The 20,649-nt window shown below is 42.1% G+C and overlaps 1 pseudogene; it reads left to right on the top strand.

Annotated features, from left to right (window-relative positions):
* Positions 1-334: 334 nt before the first annotated feature.
* LOC142423015 (serine palmitoyltransferase small subunit A pseudogene) lies at positions 335-668 on the top strand (annotated as a pseudogene).
* Positions 669-20,649: the final 19,981 nt, after the last annotated feature.

The following is a 20,649-nucleotide window of genomic DNA, read 5'->3' as shown; positions in this document are numbered from 1 at the left end:
GAATGTTATAAAAGCTGTAAGAGTCCCCAATAAAATGAATAAAAAATTTACACTACTAACAATGAGTCAAGGAATAAGAAATTTTTCTAAAATTGAATATGGTGATGATTGTACAACTTGATATGATTGAACTATTGAATTATATAATATGTGGATGAAGTGCCAATAAAACTTTTTTTAAAAGACAGTTGTGGGAGGAGAACAAGAGAATACTGCATGATTCCAAATCAGAAAAGGTGTGTGTCAGGATTGTAGCCTTTCACTATACTTACTCAATCTGTATTCAAAGTCATAATCAGGACAGACTGACGGCGGGCCTGGCTGCGGCGGGCGCATGGCGGGGATGGCGTTGGCGCGGGCTGGAAACAGATGTCCTGGGTCTACTACCAGTACCTGCTAGTCACGGCGCTCTACATGCTGGAGCCCTGGGAGCAGACTCTGTTCAATTCCATGCTGGTCTCCTTTGTGGGGATGGCGCTGTACACCGGCTACGTCTTCATGCCGCAGCACGTCATGGCGATATTGCACTACTTTGAAATCGTGCAGTGATCGGGATCAAGATGGGACTGGGATCCAGAGATCCCTTAGGGGAGCATCACCTCCTGAAAGGGACTTCATCAGCTGCCATCTGAAAGCCTACGAGATGTCAACAGAAGCAACTTTTTAAATATCAAGTCTAACATTTATGAATAGAGCAGGAAAATAATCCTGACTCATGCATTGTGTTCTTTATTTTTCATTTTACAAGAGGCTCTTGTATAGTGATTTTTGTCAATTTTAACATTGTAGTGATTTGTACTTTGATATCAGTGTTTTCTTAACCTTTGTGACAGTTTGAATATCACCCCGTGGAAGCTTTTCTTAATGTAACTGAGTACATTTAACTGCCTTCTGTTTTTAAAACCCAAAGTCATTAGTTGGCTTTATTGCTGTTGCTATTGTATGGCATATGCATCGGCCTGGGTATATTTCTACACTTGACCGACCAAAAGTTTTGTAAGAAACAATACAAGTTATGGGGCAGGCGGGTGGGAGGGAGGATATTTTATTGTGCACGACTTACAAAAGACTTATCTGGAGTACAGTTTTAGCTATCTAGACTCCACTCTATTTAACAGCTTTTGCTTTAAAACTATGAAAGCTTTTCTTAACAATAAAAAAAGGATTCTGTTAATGTTAAAAGAAAGGGTACATTTCACCTTTTAACTAATTAATTCTTAGGTGGAACTTATTTCCAGAAAACTTTGATTATTATTCTTGTGACCAAAGGTTCACACTTGGTTAGGTAGCCTTATGATGTAATGCTTATATACCATAGAGTTTTTAATAGAAAGCAAGTCAGTTTCCTTTGAGGGCCACTGTTAGCAGTGTACTAATTGAAATTCAGCTTCATCATTGTAATGGGCCTGTAAATGTATCTGCTCAGTGCAATAAGATGATGAGATGAATTGTAGTTAGAAATTAGGGGAAAAGAACTACAAACTTGGTTAAATTCCTTTCATCCTTTGTAATTAAAAAAAATTCTATTCCTTAAATGTAAAATGACTACCTATTTATTTAATGTTGTGTACATTCATTAAATTCAAAGGAAACAAAAAAAACAAAGTCATAATCAGAGGAACTGGATTAAATAAAGAAGAATGTGGTATCAGTCGTGAAGGAAAGCTTATTAACAACCAGCAATATGCAGATGACACAACCGTGCTTGCTAAAAGTGAGGAGGACTTGAAGCCCTTGCTGATGAAGATCCAGGATTGCAGCCTTCAGTGTGGATGACAACTCAATGTAAAGAAAACCAAAATCGGGCTTAAGTGGAGAGCGAATGCTTTGAGAATGATTGGGGCGGGGAATGTATGGATGTGCTTTATACAATTGATGTATGTATATGTATGGATTGTGATAAGAGTTGTGTGAGTCCCTAATAAAATGTAAAAAAAGAAGAAAAAAAAAGAATGACGAGGGCAACAAATGTATAAGGGTGCTTCGCTCAATTGTATGTATGGATTGTGATAAGAGTTGTATGAGCCCCAATAAAAATATTTATTAATTAAAAAAAAAGAAAACCAAAATCTCTACAACGTGACCAAAAGATTGCAGGGGTCAAGGATTTTGTCTTGCTGGGATCCACAATCAGTACTTATGGAAAGAGCAGTCAAGAGATCAAAAGGTGTGTTGCGCTGGGCAAATTTGCACAAGACCTCTTTAAAGTGTTAAAAAGCAAGGAAGTTACTTTAAGGACTAAGGTGCTCCTGACCCAAGCCCTAGTATTTTTAATTACCTAATATGAGCTTGCCTCATGTGAAAATTGGACATTAAATAAGGACAATGGAAGAAAAATCAATGCTTTTGAAGTATGGGGTTGGCAACGAATCTTCAAAGTTCCATGGACGGCCAACAGAACGAGCAGATCTATCATGGAAGAAGCACAGCCCAAGTGCTCCTTACAGGCAAGGATGGTGAGAGTTCGTCTCAAGTACTTTGGACACGTTGTTAGGAGAGACAGCCCCTGGGGAAGGACCTCATGCTTAGTAAAGAGGAGTGGCAGGGAAGAAGAGGACGGTCCTGAAGAAGATGAATTGACCCAGTACTGCAAGAGGGGCTCACACAGAACAACAGCTGCGAGGATGGGCAGGACCGGGCAGTATTTTGCTCTGTTGTTCACAGGGTTGTTATGAGTCGCCGCCGACTTGAGGGTAACAATAACAGGATACGATGAATATTTTTTAAAGATCACCATGTGAAGTATGGACAGCAGCGAGGCAAGAGGTGAAGAAAGGAGAGCAAGTAGAAGGACATTGGAGCAACGAGGAGGACAGAAGTGGGGTGTGGCAACAAGTGGCAATGGAGGTGCTGAGAAGCGTGATGATTTGGATATGCTGGACACTTCCTTTGAGACTGAGCTGATCCTGTGCTGAGGGATTTCTCCCAAGCTAGAAAGGAGAATTGTTCATTTATGTCAAATGCAATGGCATAATTTGTCGTCATTCAAATGTATCATCCTATTGTCCTCTTGGTCTGTATTGATGGTCTTTGGAGGAGAAACCAAAGCAACATTGGGATGCGAGCATTAATGTTTAAAGATGAAATCATATTATTTTCTATAAATCATTCCCAACAGGCATCTTTAATCCATGTCCCCTCTGCGTGTACTGTGACCAGCTCGACGATGCTCTCGGTGTTTTCCCCTAGCTCTTGTTTTCTTTTGTTCCAAATCAGACCACTAGGATTTGGGTTATTTAGGATTTAGCAAGAATCCTCCTTAGGGGATTACAGAGGAAGGGATTATGGATGCTAGGAATTAGCCTGCTAAATATTCTTTGTAACTAGAGAATATTTGGTTGCAATTAGAAAGCTAAGGTGATTCATGTATCTTTATTACATAAGGTGCTTATTTACATGATCTACCTGGTCATTAGTGACTGATTAGCTCAGATAGATGGATGCTCAGGTTAGCAACATCATCATGGATTCAGACCCTGTAGCTTCCTAGAGCTATATCTTACAGTACAAGATGGACATCAAATATGAAAACAGAGAAATTATTATGTTAACATATAGTATTTAACAACCTCATGCATTTACTTTCATATCCCAAATTTGGTGACTCTCCTGGAGATGTGATTTGGGTTGCATAGTGGTTATGCCACTTGGACTGTTAACCACAAGGTCTGCAGTTCAAATTCACAAGTCGTCCCATGGGAAAAAGTTGAGGCTTTCTCATCCGATAACAAGTTTTGTTCTTGGAAACCCACAAGGACAGTTCTCCCTGCCTTACAGAACCTCTGAGGGTCAGTACTGACTTGATGGCACCAAGTTACCAAGAATCAGCAGCTCAGTTCTTCTTTTCTAAGAAGTGCCCAGAACCACATGGTGGCGTCTAGAGATTCCAGTGGCGATATGCCATTCACCTCTGTGACCTCCGAGAAGAGACCAGAGGTGAACACTGGACATGACTGGGTCTATGGATTCTGCTCCTCAACAGAAAATAGAGTGTAAGATCTTTAATCATTTGAAAGTTGTTGCTACCATGTGTGTAGTGTGTATAGTAATTAGACAAAGAAGAAATCTTGAGTAGAACTTTTTATTGGCTGGTTGACAACATTGCTTGAATCCTGGTGGTTCTTTCTGTCCGACTACAGAATTTTCTAATATGTGTTAATGCTGTTTGATAAAATGCCCTGATTCCTAGTGCCAAAGATTCAACTTCATGTATGTCCATGAAACCCCATGCATTTGAGCTTTCTCTTTTCTCTCTGCTCTTCTCTCTCGCTCACTGGCTCCCCACTGTTTCTGACTCTCTTTTTAATGGTGCTTGAAGTAACAGAGCCCTTCCTCTGCGAGTAATCTGTGTTGTTCCTTAGACATTCTATCTTTGCTCAGCTATTTGAGGATGGCGGTTTGTTTCATGGTTTTTGTATTTCAGTCTAGGACACATTCTAAGATGATAGAGGCAATGCGTTATTATGTAGCCAACTGTGCCCGCCCCCCACCCCCACCCCCGGCCCTCCAGCTGTGCCTGCAGAAACCGCTGCTAAGACAAATCCCCTGAAAGCTTTTAACTTTGCTGCTGAGTATGAACACACCACCACTCTAGGATGCAGCCTGGTATTGGTCTGAGACTCGTGCACAAGCTTGAGAAAGGGTGAATGGGAAGCTCCACTCCATTTTCCTGTCAGGAGAAGACAGAAAGGCAAGCGTGGGACCTGTCAAGTCTCCCAGAATGAAAGGTGCAGTCTGGAACTTCTGTCTTCTGAAAGAGAATATTTGAAATAGCAAGCGCTCCACAAGGAAATATTAGAAATAAGATAGTACTGAGGAGTACTATTTCAAGAATATTTTGTATGTTTCTGTGGTTCATTAACAAAGTGATTCAAAAGGGCTAGCCAGGGCTTGGCATCTTCAAAATGGAAGATTTTGCATCTGATAAACTTCCAGAAAAGTTAAATGTGTTGTGAAGGATAAATTACCGTTTGACACGAGTCATCTTGTTAAAATGACATACCTCTTCACCAGCAACCAACTTCCCTTCTCATTAAGCCAGTTGACAGGATCTATCTAGACAATTATGATGGAGATTTACTACCTTAACATTGAATTGTTATGAGGAACTGGGGGTGGAGGAAGGGAATTCGTGTTCCCATTTTCTGTATCTGATGGAAAAAGAAACGATTAAGTCCTCAGCTGAACCATTAAACACAGCAATAGAACACAGAGACACAGAAAAGCATCTTCACTGCTGTTAGGAGCTGAGATATAAAATGAGATTTATTTGCAACAAACTGATAGGGAAAACGGAATCCTGGGAATTGATGTCCCAGGGAACCCTTCATGTCAGACGGAAGTTAGTATAGGTCATGAGTCATCACACCTCGAAATATGAGTATCCGAGGAGGAAAAAAAATGAGATCTGACACTTTCTTTATTTTAATCATTTTATTTATTTATTTGTATTATTATTTTAAATCATTTTATTGGGGTTCATACAACTTTTATCACAATTCATACATTCATCAGTTCTGTCAAGCACATTTGTACATGTGTTGCCCTCATCATTCTCAAAATATTTGCTCTCCACTTAAGCCCTTGGTATCAGCTCTTCATTTCCCTCCCCTCCTTCATGAATCCCTTGATAATTGATAAATTATTATCATTTTGTCATGTCTTACACTGTCCGGCATCTCCCTTCACCCACTTTTCTGTTGTCCATCCCCCAGCAAGGAAGTTATATGTAGATCCTTCTAATCGGTTCCCCCTTTCCACCCCACCCTCCCAGTATCACCACTCTCACCACTGCTCCTGAAAGCATCATTCACCCTGGATTCCCTGTGTTTCCATTTCCTATCTGTACCAGTGTACATCCTCTGGTCTAGCCAGATTTGTAAGGTAGAATTGGGATCATGATAGTGGGAGGGAAGAAGCATTTAAGAACTAGAGAAAAGTGGTATGTTTCACTGCTGCTACACTGCACGCTGACTAGCTCATCCCCTTCCCGTGACCCTTCTGTAAGGGGGTGTCCCGTTACTTATAGATGGGTTTTGGGTCTCCACTCTGCAATCCTCATTTACAATGAGATGATTGTTGTTCGATACCTGATCCCTTTGACACCTCATGGTCACACAGACCAGGGTGCTTCTTCCATGTGGGCTTTGTACTGTTGCTTCTGAGCTAGATAACCGCTTGTTTATCTTCAAGTCTCTAAGACCCCAGACATTATATCTTTGGATAGCTGGACACTATCAGCTTTCTTCACCACATTTGCTGAATGAACGGTCTGGAGGAGAAAACAGCAGGACCGATGGTTCCAGGGAGATGGGAGAGGGGAAGGTGGAGGAAAGGAGGTGGTGTTGACCAACCCAGGGACAAAGGAACAACAAGTGATCCAAAATTAGTGGCAAGGAGGGTGTTAGAGGCCTGGTTGGGATTCAGTAAGGGTAATGTAACCAAGAGAAATTACTGAAACTCAAATGAAGGCTGAGCATGATAGTGGGATAAGAGGAGAGTAAAAGGAAATAGAGGAAAGAACTAGGTGGCAAAGGGTATTTATAGAGGTCTAAATACAGGCATGTACTTATGTTAATATATTTATATAGGATGATGGGGAAATAGATCTACGTGCAGCAGATGGATATTGGACCTCCACTCAAGTACTTACTCAATGGAAGAACACTTTGTTCTATTAAATTGGTATTCCATGATGCACACCTTCCCAACATGATTACTGAAGACAAATGTGTGCATAAGCAAATGAGATCTGACATTTTATGTGGCCAATATTAAGGATCACGGAATTGACTGGCTTACATAATATGAATTATGGTCAAAATTCGAGTCTTCCCCTGATCTCATCTCTTGGATACCTTGAGCCCTTAAATTGGTACCACCATTCAGCTTGTTGTAATGTGGTTCCTTGGTAGATGTGATGGCAAGCAAACCAATCCTCCACATGACATCTGCTCCTTTTCCAATGGGGGTTAGCCTAATAATTGATGTCAAATAAGTGTGATAGTTCTAGCTTTTCACATTTCACTTCTTACATTTGCTTATAACTACTATTGAAATTATCGTTGGTTGATACACCAATCCCGTTTGCATTGTAAAATGAGAGTTGAAATCAGACGTTTAGGTGACATTCAGCAACCCATGTTTACTGCCCTTCCATGAGTGCATGGTACTGCGAGGCTCCAAGGTCAGAGAATAGATCGATGCATTGTTTCCATTACTTTTTGTTTCATTTTTTCACAAATTTTTGAAGCCACCCTGTCTGCAGCATAGGTGAGTCTAATTCAGTCAGTGCTTCTAAAACATTTTCTATGTCTGTATGTATTTGCAAACTACCAGAGGTCACAAGTAAAGCTTAAAAAATAAAAGTGGGTGTTATGAATACATTAGGTCATTGCCAGAATCAGGGATGACCTCACCTCCCTGTTGGGCATACTTTAGTTCATTTTTAAAAAAATAAACAATGAGTCCGTAATTTTAGGGCACGAATGACTAAAATTAACTTATCTGTTGGGTCTTCTATGACCCAAGGTAATGTTCCACAACATTTACATATGACCCATAGTGACTTCAGCTGCTATTAGAGCCAATTAAAAAAAAAGCCTTTGTGATCTGGACTCTGCCTTTTACTTGACTTTTGGATTTTGCCCCTGAGCTTCAGTTATTCCTGTGATTAACTAGACAAATGTGTCAAAAAGGGACGGCTTTCCTGACATCTTTTATTACCAGTCTAGACGGAAATGAGGCCGGGAGAGCCCTCACAGTCAATCATAACTCACCACCTCATTTTGAAAGCACAGTGCAGTCAAGAGCTTTTGCTATATTCTCCACAGACAGGGTTTGAATAGTAACTTTGTAAGCATGTTCTATTACTTGTGAACACGCACAATTTATCTATCTGGTGAGACAGGGGATACACACAGAATTTTTAAATTAAAAAATGTATTTGTTGACTAGTAAATATGACCATTAACTTCTTAAATTTTTATATACATTTCACCTTTTCAAGCAATGGAGAATCTCAGAAGGAAATGATATGTAAATTAGAGAAATGACTTATGTAAAGAGGTCATGGTACTAGCACTGGGCAGTATTTTCTGTGAAGGAAGCTTATGGGAGAGGATTAGTAGCATACATATGAGCCCCTAAAGCTCATAGTTCACAGTTGAAGGTGCTAGAGTTCCGTCTTGCTAAGTTTTACATATTTATACAGTCCAAAGTGCACAGCATTTTGTGTGACTTCATAGTCATAAGGAGCCCTCGTGGTGTAGTGGGCTACACATTGGGTTGCTAACCAGAAAGTCAGCAGATCCAAACCAGCAAGCCACTCCTCAAGAGCAAGATTAGACTTTCTACTCCCATAATAAGTTCCAGTCTAGGAAACACAGAGGGTAGTTCTGAGTCAGAATCAACTTGATGATATTGAGTGAGGAGTGTTACTTAATAGTCACCATTTGTTAATTTCATCTTTATTTCTCCATGAGGTAAAAAAAACAACAACAACATTGTATGGTGGGGGCAGGAAGCTTTCTCTGGCTCATCAAGTGCAATTGGATCAAGAGCCTCCAAAAACAATGCTATTGACTTAAAATTTGATGTCTGTATTTATTACATTTATTTAAAAATAAACAAATTGCACATGCTTGAAGAAAACGCTAAATTAAATTTTCTTTTTTTAAAAAAATCTTATTGGGGGCTCTTACAGCTCTTCTAACAATCCCTATGTCCACTGTGTCAACCACATTTGTACATATGTTGCCAGCATCATTTTCAAAACATTTTTTTTCTACTTGAGCCCTTGGTATCAGCTCCTCATTTTTCCGCTCCCTTCCTGCCCCCTATCCCTCATGAACCCTTGATAATTTATAAATTATTATTATTTTGTCATGTCTTACACTGTCCAACATCTCCCTTCACCCACTTTTCTGTTATCTGTCCCCCAGGGAGGGGTGTATATGTAGATCCTTGTGATTGGTTCCCCCCCTCCCCTCCTGGTATCGATACTCTCATTATTGGTCCTGAGGGGTTTATCTGTCCTAGATACCCTGTGTTTCCAGTTACTATCTGTACCAGTATTCATCCTCTGGTCTAGTCGGATTTGTAAGGTAGAATTGGGATCATGATTGTGGGCCAGGGGGGCGGAGAGAAGCTTTAAAGAACTAGAGGAAAGTTGTATGTTTCATCATTGCTACACTGCACCATGACTGGCTCCTCTCCTCTCCGTGACCCTTCTATAAGGGGATGTCCAGTTGCCTACAAATGGGCTTTGGGTCTCCACTCCACACTCCTCCTCATTCAAAATCATAATGATATGATTTTTTTTGTTCTTTGATGCCATACCTAATCCCATCAACACCTCATGATCACATAGGCTGGTGTGCTTCCTCTATGTGGGCTTTGTTGTTTTTCAGTTAGATGGCCGCTTATTTATCTTCAAGCCTTTAAGACCCCAGATGCTATATCTTTTGATAGCCGGGCACCATTAGCTTTCTTCCCCACATTTGCTTATGCACCTGCTTTTCTTCAGTGATTGTGTCAGAAAGGTGAGCATCATGGAATGCCAGTTTAGTAGAACAAAGTTCTTGCATTGAGGGAGTACTTGAGTGGGAGCCTAACGTCCACCTGCTACCTCAATACTGAACCTACAAATATATGCACATAGATTTATTTTTCCATTATCATATATAAATATATTTACATATGTACATGCCTGTATTTACAATGCTATAAATGCTCTTTGCCTCATAGTTTTTTCCTCTATTTCCTTTTACTTCCCTCTTATCCCACTATCATGCTCAGCCTTCATTTCAGTAATTCCTCTCATTTACATTGTCCTTGATCAAGCCCTACCAGGCCTCCTACACCTTCCTTGCCACCGATTTTGGATTACTTGTTCCCTTGTCCCTGAATTTGTTAACACCCACTCCCTTTCCCCTACCTTCCCCTCTCCCATGTCCCCACAGAACCATCGGTCATGTTATTTTCTCCTCCAGATTATTTTTATTTTTTTTTTTTAATTTTTATTTTAACAATTTATTGGGGCTCATACAATTCTTTTCACAGTTCATACATATACATACATCGATTGTATAAAGCACATCTGTACAGTCTTTGCCCTAACCATTTTTTCCTCTTTTCTTCTTTTACATTTTATTAGGGACTCATATAACTCTTACCACAATCCATACATATACATACATCAATTGTATAAAGCACATCCATACATTCCCTGCCCCAATCATTCTCAAGGCATTTGCTCTCCACTTAAGCCCCTTGCATCAGGTCCTCTTTTTTTTTTCCCCCCTCCCTCCCCATTCCCCCCTCCCTCATATGCCCTTGGTAATTTATACATCGTTGTTTTGTCTCCGGAGTCTCCCTTCCCCCCTTCTCTGCTGTCCCTCTCCCAGGGAAGAGGTCACATGTGGATCCTTGTAATCAGTTCCCCCTTTCCAACCCACTCACCCTCCACTCTCCCAGCATCGTCCCTCACACCCTTGGTCCTGAAGGTATCATCCACCCTGGATTCCCTGTACCTCCAGCCCTCATATGTACCAGTGTACAGCCTCTGTCCTATCCAGGCCTGCAAGGTAGAATTCGGATCATGGTAGTTGGGGGGAGGAAGCATCCGGGATCTGGGGGAAAGCTGTGTTCTTCATCGGTACTACCTCACACCCTAATTAACCCATCTCCTCTCCTAAACCCCTCTTTGAGGGGATCTCCTCCAGATTATTTATCCAGCATATTTATCTAGATAGACCTGCAGAGATAATAATATATACAAAAAAAACAGGACAGAGCAAAACAAAGCAGCAAAAGAAAACAAAACATCAACAACAACAAACTAATGATAAAAAAAGAGAAAAGCCTGGAAATTGTTCAAGGTTTGTTTGTTGAACTATAGGAGTGTTTTCTGGTCAAGTCTGATGAGGTGCCATGCCCTGGCCCCAAAGTCTATTTTTGGTATTCCCTCAGGACATCCTTGCTCTGCTTCCTTTGCTGTTCTGTTGCACACCCTTAGTGTTTTGCCTTCGTGTGGTGGGGTCATATCGGGCACAATTCCTACACTGTGTCTCCAGTGTTGTCCCCTGTAGGGTTATGGGTCAGTGAGGGATGTCGTGTCTGATAGTGGGGCTGGGCATATGGTCCTCTCTGTGCACTGGCTGCTCTGAGCAGGGATATTGTCCTCAAGGCTTAGTGGGCCAGGATGTGCTCCACTCTCTCTTCCTCCCCCTTCATTTGCTCCTGTGTGCTCTGATCAGACATGTCTCTCTCCCTCACTGAAGCTGTAGCTTCAGTGCTGTCTTCAAAAGTGAATTTTTCTGGGGATTGGGGCACTTGTTCACCTAGTTGGGATTGGGGTCAGCCCCTCAGACCTCTCCACTGGTTCCCTGCTTCATGCCCGTATGTTACATTCACATCTTGGAGCACTGGGTTGAAGTCTGGTCTCTCCCTGTGGAGATATAAACAATACCCTCCCTTTGGGTGGGTTAGTGCCCTGTTCCCCCACTACCCATGTCTTTTTTTTTCCTCCCTCCCCCGCAGTTGCCTACCATATGTATCTCTGGATTTGGTCTGGCCCCTGCCATACTACCTGGTGGTCCTTACCCCAGGAATGTTTGTATACAGTAGCTTTTTCCCTATGCCCCTTTTGCATTTTTTTAAGCTTACCTCAGCAGATTCATGTTGTACTTGTCCTTTTGTGCTTGGCTTACTTTGCTTAGCATGATTTCCTCCAGTTCTTCCCATGCGGCAATGTGCTTCATGCGTTCATCACTGCTTTTTAGTGATGCGTAGTACTCCATTGCATGTATGTACCACAGATTTTTAATTCATTCATCTCTTGATGGAAATTTGGGTTGTTTCCAACTCCTTGTAATTGTGAGCTATGCTGCAATGAGCACTGGAGCACAGCTGTCTGGCTGTGTTTTGTTTCTTGCCTCTTCTGGGTATATGCCAAGTAGGGGATTGCTGGGCCATATGGTAGCTAAATTTCAATCTGTTTTAATATTTCCAAATTGATTTCCATAGTGGCTGTACATACCTACAGGTCCACCAGCAGTGGACGAGAGTTCCAATCTCACCACAGCCCCTTCAACACTTGCTGCTTTCTGAATTTTTTGAATTGGGGTACCTTGAGGGTGTTAGGTGGTATCTCATTGTTGTTTTAATTTGCTTTTCTCTTATGGCTAATGATTGTGAATATTTTCTCATATGTTTATTGGCCATTTGGATTTCTGCTCCTGTGAAACTTCTGTTCAGGTCCTTTGCACACCAGCTCAGTGGGCAATTGTTATTTTTTTCTTTTTGTAGATTTTAGTAGTAAAGTCTTTTTGTCTGATGAGTCATTGCTAAATATGTTTCCCAGTCGGTGGGTTCTCTTATTACTCTCTTGATGAATTCTTTCAATATACATAGGTGAATTATCTTCAGTATATTCCACTTGTCAATTTGTAACTCATCTGTATTTGAGTCCTTCCCTGTTTCTGATAGCCTTTGTATTCCTTGCGCCAAAGTTCTCAGGTTAGTCCCAATTCCATCATTGATGGTCCTAAGAGTTCGGGGTTTTACCTTGAGGTCTGTGATCTACCTTGAGTTTATTCTTGTGTATGGAGTGAGATAGGGGTCTTGCTTCATTTTTCTGCAGGTAGATATCCATTTTCCCCCCAGCATCAAATATTGAAGAGGGCATCTGCTTCCCATTTGATTTTTGGGGGTGCTCTTATCAAAGGTCAGTTGTCTACATGCTGATGATTTTATTTCTGGGTTTTCAGATTTTTTTCCATTGGTCTGAGTATCTGTCATTATACCAATACCATGCAATTTTAACCACTGTAGCTGTTTAATATGTGCTAAAGTCAGGTAAAGCAAGCTCTTCCACTGTGTCCTTCTTGAGGAGTTCTCTACTAATTCGAGCTTCTTCCCTCTCCATATGAAGTTGGTAATCAGTTTTCCATTTATTTGAAAAAAGATGAGGGTAATTGTATCAGGATAGCATTAAACTTACATCATACCTTGATCAGAACCGACATCTTTACTATATTGAGTCTTCCAATCCATGAACATGGGATATTCTTCCATTTGTTGAGAGCACTCTTTGTTTCTTGTAATTGTGTTCTGTAGCTTTCCTCGTATAAATATTTTGTTCTTTTAGTGAGACATATCCCCAGATATTTCAATTTGTGCTGGGCTGTTTTGAAGGGTACTACCTTTTTGATCTCCTTTTCTGTGGTCTTATCTGATATATATAGCAGTCTGACAGACATCTGTTCTTGTATCCTGCCACTCTGCCATATTTCTCTATTGCTTCCAGCACTCCCCTTGTGGAGCTTTTGGGATTTTCCATATATAAAATCATATCGACTACAAATAACGATCGTTTCATCTTTTCCTTCCCTAGACAAATACATTTGATGTCTTTTCTTTATCTTATGCTATTAGCTAAAACCTCCAGTACGATGTTAAATAAGAGTGGGACAAGGGGCATCCTTGTCTGGTCCCCTTTTCCTTTGGGATTGTTTTCATCTTTTCTCCACTGACAACCATGTTGGCTGTTGGTGTTTCATATATAGCTTGTATTATTTTTAGGAATTTTCTTTCCATTCCTATCTTCTTGAGTGTCTTAAGCAGGAATTGGTGTTGGATGGTGTGTGAGAGAAGAGGGAAGAGAAAAAGAAATAAAAAGCAACTAAACCCACTGACACTGTGGGGGACAGAGAGAAGAGAGGGAAACAAAAGTAACAATACAGCTGAGCCCCATCCTTGCCTGTGGGGCTGGAGGGTTTTAATCAAAGTCCTGAGGCAGTGGCAAGTTGTGGCTGTATTGAGATAAATCCCCTGTGCCGGCTCCAAATGATCCTGGCTCTGGCCGAGACAGTGGTGGGGCTAAGGTTAGACCCTAGCCGGCCTCCACTGTGGTAAGCCAAACCCTCCCAGCTCCTCAAATCCTAGTGGGTCTGTTCCTACTTATCTTTATGATGCTCTTCCTGTGACCGGGCAGTGTGGGATTTCCCTTTTATTAACTGTTCCTGCGCTGATTTCTGTGGAGTCCCTCTGGTATGTGTTACTTAGTCCCCCTATTTTTATATCTTACACCATCTGCTGTCTCCCTTCACCCACATATCTGTTTTTTGTCACCCTGGGTTCGGGGTGTTATATGTAGCTCATTGAGATTGGTTCCTCCTTTCCCCCCCTACCTTTCCCCTATGCTCATAGTATCTTTATTCCCACTATTGTCCCTGAGTGGTTTTCTGTTCGGCATTCTGTGTGGGGTTCAGAGCTCTTTTCTGTATCAGTGTATATGGTCTGGTGGAGCCGGATTTGTAAGGTAGAACTCGGGTCATGATAGGGGGGTGGAGAGGAAGCAGTCAAGAACTAGAGAATGTTGTGTGTTTCATCATTACTGCACTGCACCCTGGCTGGCTCATCCCTTCTCTCTTGTTCCCTCATGTTGGCAGACCTGCCCCTCTTCATGAGCTGTGTCTTCAGTGATGTTCTCCCTAGGGCACTTTTCTGGGGAGAGGTTCACATAGCTAGGATTGGGGCTGTCCCCAAAGACCTCTGTTGGTTTGCTCCTTCATGCTGGTATATTGCCTTCAAATCTTGGTGCACCAGTTTGAGGTCTGGTCCCTTTTTTTCTTTACTGGGAGACATAAACAATACCCTCCCCATGGGTGGGTCACTTTTCTAACTCATAAAAGCTGAGAGCATTTTTATTGTTTCATTACCATTGGCCTCTAGAGCATAGACCTCATTCCATTCCTGCTGGTTTACACATACATCTTGCTGTGGAGTTCTGGGCAGTTTGTTTGCATGAATAAATTGGTGTAACCACCACCACAGTCATGATACAGAACTACAGACCTGTTCCTTCATCACAAAGGCACTCCCTAGTATTAATGCTTTGTATTTACAGCCCCCCCTCCCTCCCTCTCTCTTGACACTGGCAACCACTAATCTGTTTTCCATTTCTATACTTCTGTCACCTGAGAATTTGTGTCAATGAGATCATGCAGTGTATGACCTACTCAAATTGACTTTTTATCTCTGAGAACATGCCCTTGAGGTCCATTCAGGTTCTTACATGCATCATGTTTGGTCTTTTATTGCTGAGTCATATTCTTTGGAGGAGAGTTTGCTGAACTATTCAACCATCAGAAGGCATCTGAGTGATTTTCAGGTTGTTGCTATTACAAACAAAACTGCTGAAGCTATTTGTATGCAGGCTTTTGTGACTGTAGGTGTTCATTTCTCTGGGATGAACATCCAACAGTGTGATTGCTGGATGGTATGAAAAGTCTATGTCTAATTTTCTAAAAGGAGTCTCTGGTTAGGACTGACAGTTAATGCATTCAGCTGCCTGTTCCAGTCTACCCAGAAGTGCCTCCGAAAAAAAGATCTTGTGATCCCTGGCTGAAAGACCCGCCATTGGGAACCCTGTGAAGCACAGCTCGACTCCGACCCCCATGGGTGACCAGGAATTGGAACTGCCTAGATAACAACTGGTAGGTACTGGTTTCCTAAAACCTATCAAAAAGTTTTCTAGAGGGGCCATACCATCTATTCCCACCTGGACTATAGGAGAGGTCTAGTTTCTCTACAGCCTCACCTATACCAAACCTTTTTGTTTAGGTATAAGAACACCAAAACATTGTAAGAAGTCACACAAATGACACAAGTAGAGTGAGCAAAGTGAGTGAAAAGATACTTGTATATGAGAGTCTGTCTGTTTTTTCTTGAAGGGCTGCCAGCAAGACTTGTTGTTAATATCAATTTCCTTGGGTCTTTTCCTCCCGCAAGCATATATCAGGTAGCAATTAGCAGTGCCTTCAAGTGATGGAGAACCCAACTACAACACTTTACATGCATCAGGGATGCTTTACTCACTTAACAAGAACTCAATAGTCAGCAGTGGGTCAACGATGATGGCTGCTATTGCCTCAGGAATCACATCCACATTTCAGCAGAAAGAAGGGAGCAGGGTAAGGGCAATGTTTGCATCAGGAAGGCTACAGCCGCAGAAATTCCACTAGCCTCTGTCTTCTTCATACCCACCTGAACATTCTCTTACAGCCTCATGGCTGAGCATGGTAGGGAATACCAGGATCTTGGAATACTGGTTGGGTTGGATATTCGCCATTGTCTGCCCAGGAGATGGTCAACATTAATAGTCCACTTTTCCAACATAGGGCCTTACCTGTTGATGCTTCATTCTCTTGCAAATTTACGTCATCGCTACATAACTCCAAGTGTTTCTATGGGATATCTCACTTATGCTTAGAAGCAAAGCCCAGTCTTATATAATATTCTATCTCTCTGGCATGTCCCTCCTCCCCCTCTGCCACAGTGTCTCCTGCTGTCACCCTCCAGTCACTGGAACCTTCACAGTGGGGCTGCATTTCTTGTCAAAGCTGAGAGCGCTGAGTTAACCTTCCCTGTCTGTGCATGCTTTGCCACACTGTAAGCCTGAGCACATTTCCCCACCTTGGGTCCGAAGGTCTTCATTCTTGTGACTCAGAGCTTGTCCATAGGGCTGAGCAGGTGACTAGACACCGGGTCATCCTTTCCACTTGTATGTTGCTCTCATTTTTGACACTCACAGACTTGCATCTCGGCACATCCTCTTTGATTAATCAACTTACGCAAAGGGGCACCTCCAGTCTTACCTGCCGAGGCACGCATTCCAATTTAAGCTTTGAAAGGACTACCCATGCACACCGTCTTGCTGTTTGATCACCTGTGTCAATTCAGCTGGTCTAACCGGCTGGTCTTACAAACTCTTTCCTCTCTTCCTCAAGGAGCCCTGGTGGTGTGCGGTTACATATTGAGCTGAAATCTGCATGGTTCGCAGTTTGTAACCACCAACACCTCCGAGAGAGAGAGAGAGAGAGAGAGAGAGAGAGAGAGAGAGAGAGAGAGAGAGAGAGAGGTTCTTACTTCTTTAAACAGTTAGAGAAAATAGGTTGAATAGTAAACAGTTTAAAAAGTTAAAGTCTGGAAAGCTACAGGGAGATTGCTATGAGCCAGGATTGACTGTGGGAGTGAGCTGGACTTGTTTTGGTTCTCCCTTCCTGATCAATGTTTTTCTTCCTGATAAGTAGTGTTTGAGTGGGAAAATAATTATTTTCGAATTAGTTAGCGCATTCCTTAAATCCAGATAGAGTAAGGCTTCTCTCAATTGAAGCCTTATAGATTCCGTCTGTGCAGCAATAATTAGACCGTGCATTAACTACGCTGCACTATTGGTTTAGGCCAGACAGAGAGCATTTCTGTCAGGGGTCAGGGCTGATAATGGCACCCTTGCTATATCCTACAGCCAGGCCCTGTTAATCTCGCCAGACATGTAGCTCAACCCCTGCGTCCAGGAGGGCTGCTGCAGCTCCCGTGATCACATTCATACACACCCAGAAAGAAGAACTGGGGAAGAATGAAAACAGGCCCAAAGTGAGTGACATGAAGTCTCAGTGTCCTCACTTCTGAGGAGAATTTTGACTCTTTTTTTCTAAGACAGGTCTGTTCATTTTTCTGACAGTTAATAACACATTTAATGTTCTTTGCTAACAACATAATTAAAAGGCATTAACTCATCTTTGGTTTTGCTTGTTCAGTGTCCAGCTTCCCATGCATATGAAGTAATTGAAAATATCATGGCATGGATCAGACACATCTTGGCCCACAATGCGACATCTTTGCTTTTTAAAACTTTAAATAAATCTTTTGCCCAATGCACTATAGACCTTGGGGAACAGCTACCTGTTTCAGCTACAATGGTTCTCTATATTTGAGACCAGACGTGAGTGCTACAATTTAGGGCAGTAGGTTTTGACCAAGGACAGTTTCTGCCCTTTAGAAATATATTAGTTACATAATCTCATGTTAACTTGAAGGTATGTAAAAGTGTAGGTGTGGTATTCAAGGTGCCAATCAGGCCACGTGTGACCTTCTCATAAGGCGGGCCCTAGGAACCTCCTCTTTCTTGCTCTGTCTTCACCTTCCTGCTTGCTGATCATGATTGTGCCAGAGGCACCCACCAGCCTGTGATCTTTCTGCACTCTGCATCATTACTTGTGACTGTGTGATTCTGAAGGGGGACTTATGGACTAGTATCAGATTTATGGAATTGAGTTGGACTGGGCTGGAATTTTTTGGCTGGTATATAATGACTTCTTCCTATAAAACTTAATATAAAAATTCTTGATATAAAACTCTTTCTTACAATACAAGAGTGTCCCTGAATTTGTTTCTCTAGTCAACCTGATCAAACACAAAGAACCTTTTGGCAATGCTGAGAACCTTTATTGGCTGTCACAACTGGTGGTGGTCAGTAGTGTGTGCTCCTGGTGTCTATTGGGTAGACACTGCTAAAGAGTCTACGCAGGAACTCTCATCCACTGCTGGTGGACCTGTAAGTATGTACAGTCACTATGGAAATTGATCTGGAGATATCTAAAACAGATGGAAATCGAGTTACCATACGACCCAGCAATCCCCCTACTGGGCATATACCCAGAAAAGGCAAGAAACAAACCAAGGCCAGCCATCTGTGCTCCAATGTTCATTGCGGCACAGTTCACAATTACAAGGAGTTGGAAACAACCCAAATTTCCATCAACTGATGAGTGGATTAAAAAGCTGTGGTACATATACAATGAAGTACTACATATCGCTATAAAGCAGGGATGAACGTATGAAGCACATTGCTGCATGGGAAGAACTGGAGGAAATCATGCTAAGTGAAGTAAGCCTAAGCCAAGCACAAAAGGACAAATACAACATGAGTCCTCTGAGGTAAGCTTTAAAAAAAAATGCAAAAGGGGCATAGGGAAAAAGCTACTGTATACAAACATTCCTGAGGTGAGGACCAGGTAGTACGACAGGGGCCAGACCAAATACAGGGATACATATGGTTGCTAACTAAAAAGGAGGTGGGGAAAGGAAAAAAAAATAGAAATGGGTAGCGGGGGCACAGGGCACTAACCCACTCAAGGGGAGGGTATTGTTTATATCTCCACAGGGAAAGAGAGACCAGACTTCAACCCAGTGCTCCAAGATGTGAATGCAATGTGCCAGCATGGAGTAGGGAACTAGTGGAGAGGTCTGGTGGGGCTGGCCCCAATCCCAACAACTAAGTGGACACCTGCCCCTCCCCTCAGAAGAATCTATTTCAAAGGACAACACTGAATCTACCGCTCTGGAACAGGGACATATGTAATCAGAGCACATGGGAGCAGATGAAGGGGGAGGAGGAGAGAGTGAAGCACATCCTGGCCCACCAGGCCTTGAGGACGATATTCCTGATTAGAGCAGCCAGTCCACAGAGAGGACCACATGGCCAGCCCCACTATGAGACATGATGTCCCTCACTGACCCATAGCCCTACAGGGGGCAACACCGGAGACACAGTGTGCGATTTGCGTCTGATCTGATCCTGTCACACCAAGGCAAAACACTAAGGGGTGCAACAGAGCAGCAAGGGAATGGAGCAGAGAGGTCCCAGGGAATGCTGAAGGTGGACTTTGGGGCCAGGGCGTGGTGCCCCAACAGACTGGACTAGAAAATACTCCTAAAGGCCAACAAACAATTCTTAAACAAATTACAAGCTTTTCTTTCTTGGTTGTTTTTTTTCTTTTCTTTTTGTCATTGGTTTGTTGTTGTTTTGTTGTATATTGTTGCTTGTTTTTTTTCTGCCTTGTTTTTGTGCATGTCATTATCTCTGCAGGTCTGTCTAAATAAAATAGGCTAGATGAACAATCTGGAGGAGAAAACAACAGGACCGAGAGTTTCAGGGGGACATGGGATATGGGGAGGAGAGGGGAAAGGTAGTGATGTTAACAAACCCAGGGACAAGAGAACAACAAATGATCCAAATTGGTGAGGAGGGTGTAGGAGGCCTGGTAGTGTGTGACCAAGGGAAATGTAACCAAGAGAAATTACTGAAATGCAAATGAAGACTGAGCATGATAGTGGGACAAGAGGAAAGTCAAAGGAAATAGAGGAAAGAGCTAGAAGGCTAAGGGCATTTATAGAGGTCTAAATAAAGGCATGTATATATGTAAATATATATGTACATATATTTATATATGAGGATGGAGAAATAGATCTATGTGCATATATTTATAGGTTTAGTATTAAAGTAGCAGAAGGACATTGGGCCTCCACTCAAATACTCCCTCAATGCAAGTATACTTTCTTCTATTAAATTGGCATTCTATGATGCTCACCTTCCCGACACAACCGCTGAAGACAAAGCAGGTGCATAAGCAAATGTGTGGAAGAAAGCTGATGGTGTCCGGCTATCAAAAGATATAGTGTCTGGGGTCTTAAAGGCTTGAAGGTACACAAGCGGTCATCCCACATGGAAGAAGCACACCAGTCTGTGTGATCATGAGGTGCTGAAGGAATCAGTTATCAGGCATCAAAGAACAAAAAAGCATATCACTGTATGCTCAACTCCAAGATACAATTATTGAAGACAAACGGGTACATAAGCAAATGTGGCAAAGAAAGCTGATGGTGCTCGGCTATCAAAAGATAAAGTGGCTGGGGTCTTAAAGACTTGAAAGTAAACAAGTAATCTAGCTCAGAAGCAACAAAACCCACATGGAAGAAGCATTAGATGTCAAAGGGATCAGGTATCAGGCATCGTCAGAAAAA

The sequence above is a fragment of the Tenrec ecaudatus genome, chromosome 12 (assembly GCF_050624435.1).
Source record: "Tenrec ecaudatus isolate mTenEca1 chromosome 12, mTenEca1.hap1, whole genome shotgun sequence".
Lineage (NCBI taxonomy): Eukaryota > Metazoa > Chordata > Mammalia > Afrosoricida > Tenrecidae > Tenrec > Tenrec ecaudatus.
The sequence above is the reverse complement of the archived record's forward strand: the minus strand, read 5'-3'. Positions and strand labels throughout refer to the sequence as shown.